Source organism: Nannospalax galili, unplaced genomic scaffold (genome assembly GCF_000622305.1).
Source record: "Nannospalax galili isolate Female #2095 unplaced genomic scaffold, S.galili_v1.0 scaffold363, whole genome shotgun sequence".
Classification (NCBI taxonomy): Eukaryota; Metazoa; Chordata; class Mammalia; order Rodentia; family Spalacidae; genus Nannospalax; species Nannospalax galili.
Genome location: NW_008351176.1, coordinates 1,006,896 through 1,013,304, shown reverse-complemented (window position 1 = coordinate 1,013,304; position 6,409 = coordinate 1,006,896). Strand labels below are relative to the sequence as shown.

The window sequence follows — 6,409 nt, the reverse complement described above, 5'->3', positions numbered from 1 at the left end:
TGGTCTATCTGTATTGAAAGTCCATCTATCCTCTTTCTGCTACACCACCTTGTTGACAGTTGGAAGAATAAGACGTGTCCCATTCACAATCTATAGAGGGAAAACATATTAATTTATTACCATCAATTGAGGGATGAATGCACTAGACATTGCCTTCATTCAAGAACAGCTCTGTGGGTTAGATGCTATTAATCTTTTTTTTTTCCTTTTCTACAGAAGGGAAACTGAAGAACCGAAAGTTTAAGTATAATCTATATCCATAACTAATGCACTCGAGCCACTCTGGAAAGCTAGCGATGTATGAGCAGTGTGTGCTGTCATGAGGAGTGACAATAAAAGTGCTTGTGAGAACCATGAGAGATTTCCTAAATGACGTGATGATGAGCTAGAACCACACTGAGAAGGGAAACAGAAAGGAGAAAGATCAGTAGAGGAAACAGCACATGCAAAGGCATGCTGTCCTCGCTGTCTAACCTCTTCCGTCCTTAACACCCAAGGAAGACACTTTGTTCCTTTACATTCTTCCCTTTCACTCTCCTGTCCTGCCTGACCCTCTGACACTCATCACAGTCTTCCTTCACAACCTCTCCATTCTACCATTATCTTTTAGGCTCTTCTTAGCTCTTACCTTTAGATACCTCCCATGGCTTTTGCTCTCTGTCTTGTTGTAATCTAAACACATCTTTAGATTAAGTTTCCTTAATTACAGCTCTAATTACCTAAGGACTTGGCCTTGGAAATCTTCAGTGCTCCCACTTTGAGTATCCTGAACTCCACATCCAGCCAGCTGGCCTCTTTCTCAAAGTCTTTCTAATCTACTAGGTCAAAAATACCAACAAGAGTCTTAAACTTTGTTGTGAATCAGAATCACTTCTGAAGTGTTTATTAAAAATATGTATCTTGCCAGACATGGTGGCACATGCCTTTGGTCCCAGGACTCAGGAGGCAGAGGCAGGTGGATCTCTGTGAGTTCAAGGCCAGCCTGGTCTACATGCGTTCCAGGCCAGCTGGGGCTACAGGGAGACCCTGTCTCAAAAAACAAAAAAAGTGTCTTGGCTGGGTGTGGTGGCCCGCCCTTTAAACCCAGCACTCAGAAGGCAGAGGCAGGTGGGTCTCTGTGAGTTTGAAGCTATCCTGGTCTATATAACAAGTTCCAGGCCAGTCAGGGCTACAAAATTAGACCCTGTCTAAAAAAAACAAAGATGGGTCCTGGGAACCAAACCTGGATGGTCTGGAAGAACAGTAAGTACTCTTAACCACTGAGTCATCTCTCCAGCCTCTTTACTATTTACTTTTCATGGGGGATGACATCTGTATTAACAGATCTCCCTTGGTGTTTTTAAACCAAAAAGTTCACAGAATTTTGAGAAGCAACTCAATGGCTTTATCAGTTTTGCTTAAATTTGGCAAACTTGCTTTCTCATCTAATTCCAGGTCTTAAATTATTCCTTCACTTAGAATCCTAACTCTGGCTGGACATGGTGAACCAAGCTTTTAAACCCCAGAACGCTGGAGGGAGAGGCAGGCAGATCTCTGAGTTCGAGGCCAGCCTGATCTACACAGTGAGTTCCAGTTCAGCTGGGACTACACAGGTAGACTTCGTCTCAAAAAAAAAAAAAAAAAAAAAAAAAGTCCTGGGGCTGGTGATGGTGAGATGGCTCAGCTCTTAAGAGCACTGACTGCTCTTGCAGAGGACCTGGGTTCAGTTCCCAGCACCCACAAGGCGGCTAACAACCATCTGAAACTCCAGTTCCAGGGGATTCGACACCCTCCCCCGACCTCCCTGGGTATTGCACAGCACGGGTGCACGTACACTTACACACATGCAAGCAATGCACTCATACACATTAAATACAAACAAATTTTTCAAAAAGTTTTTAAATCCTAATTTTCAAATCTCGTTGATTTTTCAAGACCCAAACAAAATGCCTCCTCCCAGAACTCCTTCCTGCTCACCTCCCCATTTCTTTGATATTAGTTGCACTTTTATTAGGGCATATGTTTTTTATATAGACGACGTCCAAGAGCCCGTCCACCCAATGAGCTACCCCCGGACTGGCTCGCTCAGGCGCGCACACATCCTTCACTCCTCGACCCGGACCTCCGAGGCCCTTCCCCAGCTGTGAACAAGGCCTGGGCAACGTCACTAAGCGTAACAGTCTGAGGATAGGGAATTGCTGAGTGAAAGAACGAAAAGGCCATGCTCCCTGAACAGACAGCGACAGGGCTGACTCCCAGAACAGAGGCCCGACTCAGAGCGGCAACGGGGACGTTCGCTTCTGCCTCCAGGACCGCCTCTTCCTGCCAGCCCCGCCTCCCAGATGCTCACGTGATATCCGGGCTGCCGCGGGATTGGCTGCGTGGCGCGCTGCGCTGTGGGATGAGCCAGCGGAGGCAGAGGGAGCGGGCGCGGGAAGACAGTGTGGCTGGGCGGCCTGTTCCGGAACTCGCTTTCTTGGGTCCCGCATCCCGCACAAGCGTCCCGAGGGTCCGGGCGCAGGGGGACTGCGGATACCGGGCGGTGTGCCCGGGTCCAGCTCCTGCCCAGCCAGGATGGGCTCGGTCACCTGAAATTGGTGGAGTTTGCATCCTTTTTGTTTTGAGGGTCTACTGGGTATAAGCTTTGGCTGGCCTGCAAAGGACCCTGTGCAGAGCTTCATAAGGCAGAGGATGGGGAAATGAGGGTTTGGAGATGCCCGAAGTATGCACTTAACCCGCGTGACAAGTTGGAGGTAAGCTGGATTTATAAACTGTGCTGCTGTTTTTCTATAGGGCTTGGTAGGGAGGTGGCTCACTGAGGTTATTTATTGAACCCCTGTTTGCAGGCACGTAAAATACTGCGTGGTTCTAAAGGAATTCAGTGAGATGGGGCTGGTGAGAGAGAGGGCTGTTTTCACGGGTTACTTGGTGAATAGTTGGTTTTGGTAGAAGAAAAAGCTGTGGAAGTCGGAGGAGACTGACCAAGGGAGTTAAGGGCACTTAACCGAAAAGGTGACATTTGAGTTCTAAAAGTATACTTAAGTTTTCTCTCATTGAGGGGAGTGAGGGAAGACACCGCAGGTGGAGCAAACTAAACTGTCCAGAGGCAGAGAACTGAGAAGACATTCCCAATGGGTATGGTAGAAGCCTGGGTGAACTTGACATGTCTGGATCACATAGGTCAAATAGAACAGATTTGAGGATGTGGAAATAGTCTGGCTTGAGTGGTCTGTAAGATTCATGTTAGGGTTGTGTTATTAAAGGGTAACGTCATTTTGGTTTGTTTTGAAGACGGGTCTTCCTCTGTAGCCAGGGCTGGCCTCGAATTCATGATCCTCCTGCCTCAGCCTCCCAAGCAGTAGGATTGCAAATGCAATCTACTACTACTATACCTGATTGTGTTTTTTTTGGTGCTGGAATTGACTCAGGACTTTATTCATGGGTCAATTTTGAAACACCTTGATTGCTAAGTAGAGTAGTTTGGGTTTTATTTCCTGGACCTTGGAGACCAATTGAATGCTTGTAATGGTTTAATCACATCTCCATATTTAAAGCATGAGTATATTTTGGAGCAGAAGGTAAATAGAGGCAGGAGACCCATTGATTCTCCAATGTTGTCAGACAGAAGGAAGATGGGCTTTAGCTGGGCATGGTGGTAGAAGCCTTTAATCCCACCACTTAGGAGACAGAGGCAGGTGTATCTCTATAAATGGGAGACTAGCCTCATCTCAGCAAGGCTACGTAAGACTCAAATCTTTAAGAAAAAAAAAAAGGCAAGGCTGGGCATGGTGGTTAAATCCCAGCACTCGGGAGGCAGAGGCAGGTGGATCTCTGTGAGTTCAAAGCCAGCCTGGTCTACATAGTTACTTCCAGGCCAGCTGGGGCTACAGGGAGACCCTGTCTCAAAAAAACCCCAAAACAAGTCAGTTACTATTTGGTTCTGAGCTTGGCATTCCTTATAGGTTTCATGATTTGAGGTAGTTATTTAAGTTAATCTCTCTCAGCCAGACGTAGTGTTACACACCTGTAATCTCAGTACTTGGGAGGCAGAGGCAGGAAAATCAGGAATACACATGTATACACACACACATTTTATTTCAGTTTTTTAATGTGTGTCTGTTTTACCTGTTGGATGATGAGCTACATAGTGAAGTGGTAAATAAAGCAGACTTTTATGGCAGGCACCTAGTTAGTTCCCTTCTCTTTATGGAGTTTAATTGCTGAAAGGCAAACAGATGGAAAGCAGACACATTTTAACTATTGAAGTCTAAGTCTATTTACATTTATGGATGGCCAAAGAACCTGAATTTGATCCCCAGGACCCACATGGTGGAAAGAGAGAACTGACTCCTGAAAGTTGTCCTCTGACCTCCACACAGGTACCATGACACCCACACAACACACACAAGATGAAATTTTAAAATGAAGGAAGGAGGGAGGGAGGGAGGGAGGGAGGGAAGGAAGGAAGGAAGGAAGGAAGGAAGGAAGGAAGGAAGGAAGGAAGGAAGGAAAGAAAGAAATAGCTTCCCTCATCAAGCTGGAGTCTGGAAGCTAGTAGTGGAAAAAATGTAAATCTGGCATTCAGATCTCAGCTCTCTCCTAGTTCTAAAGCTTCTGCTTTAAAACTAGGTTATAGCCGGGTATGGTGGCCCATGCCTTTACTGCCAGCACTTGGGAGGCAGAGGCAGGTGGATCTCTATGAGTTCGAGGCCAGCCTGGTCTACATAGTGAGTTCCAGGACAGCTGGGGCTACAGAGAGACCCTGTCTCAAAAAGACAAAAAAAAAAAAAAATAGGTTATATGTCTCACTACAGGCATCCCCAAGATAACAGAGTTTGGGCTCATCTTAAACAAAAAATGTTTTGTGTTTTTATTTTTTTAATCTTTTGATTTATTTTTATGTCTATGAGTGTTTTCTCTGCATGTATGTTAGTGCCCCCGTGCATGCAGTGCCCACAGAGGTGAGATTCCTCTGGAACTGGAGCTATAGACAGTTGTTAGCTGCCATGTAGGTTCTAGGAATGGAACCCAGGTCTTTGGCTAGAGCAGCCAGTGCTCTTAGCTGCTGAGCCATCTCTCCAGCTCCCCCAAAATGTTTTTGAATGGTAAATATTTCACCACTCTCTGTCCTGTGACAATAAGAAAGTCTCCCCTAAGCAAAAACTTGTTCAAAGTTGCATTTCTTTTGTATAGCAGTTACTTAGAGCATAGTAGAAGATATATATCAAAAAGTTCAAGATTGAAACACCCAAGAATGCAGCATTTACTCTTCATAGGTAAGCCTACATTTTCTTCGATGTGGAAACAGACTGGGCTGCCCTGTGGTCCAAGAAGTGAAACAAAATGATGCGATGATGAGTGAAGTATAGTCTGACCTGGTATTGCCATGGCCTCAGCACTGGCTTTGACCAGGGCATGATCCCTTAATCTTCTCTCTGAGCTGATTCTGGTTAATTTCCACATAGGTGTATGCTAAACTATTTGGATACTGGCTTGCTTTGTGTAAGGGTATTCCTTTTGTATCCTTTTGAATTACTGATAATTTCATGTTTTCCTTCTTAGGTGGAGGTGAGAGATCTGGTTTGAAAACTTCGGAGGAATGTATCATTTCAGTCCTGAATCTGAATCAGCTCCCTTACTGGCTTATTACTGTTTTAAAGTGTTTTTAGGCCGGGTGTGGTGGCACACGCCTTTAATCCCAGCACTCGGGAGGCAGAGGCAGGGGGATCTCTGTGAATTCAAGGCCAGCCTGGTCTACATAGTGAGTTCCAGGCCAGCTGGGGCTACAGGGAGACCCTGTCTCAAAAAGACCAAATAAATAAATAAATGAACAGAAGTGTTTTTAATTAACTGTGGTATTTGTTTTGGTAAGACCGTTGAGATTTTACCTTTAAAGTGACCATCATAACTTCTGGCATACATAAAGTTTTAATATTTTAAAACTCACAGTATGGATAGCCCATTTTAATATTTAGCTGTATCATTTTTATGGTGTAGAGAATATTCTCTGAATTGCCAGAATGAGTTAGGGCACTGGAAAAACACCAGGCACTTGCAATTTATTTTCATTCACCCTGTATTAATGACTTTTTAAAAAAATAATTTATTGAGAATTTCATACAGGGATATAAACATATAAGGTATTTTGATCAAATCCATGCTCACTCCCTCTCCTCCAACTCCTCTCATATCACCCCATCACTTTTTTCTGATAACTTCATGTATTCTTCTTTTTTTTTTTTAATGCAGCTTTTTGCTACTCTAACATTCCCCCCTCTGAAGACGTAGCCCCAAAAATCTTTTAAGGATTAGATAAGAGCTCCCAAATACTTTAGACATTTTTGGCCTTTGGAATGGAGTATGTTTCTAAGAGGCCCAAGGACATTGTGAGTTTTAACCAAGAAGCTGGCTACTTTTCTTTGGGGTCTTT

The 6,409-nt window shown here is 44.5% G+C and overlaps 1 long non-coding RNA gene and 1 other non-coding gene across 2 annotated transcripts; both read left to right on the top strand.

The window, feature by feature from the left end:
• Positions 1–2,390: 2,390 nt before the first annotated feature.
• LOC108491552 lies at positions 2,391–6,066 on the top strand. Its single transcript, XR_001872807.2, has 3 exons — positions 2,391–2,732; positions 5,173–5,255; positions 5,542–6,066. It is a non-coding gene; the product is annotated as an uncharacterized LOC108491552 (long non-coding RNA).
• Positions 5,326–5,422, top strand: LOC115066791. Its single transcript, XR_003846237.1, has one exon. It is a non-coding gene; the product is annotated as a Z30 small nucleolar RNA (small nucleolar RNA).
• Positions 6,067–6,409: the final 343 nt, after the last annotated feature.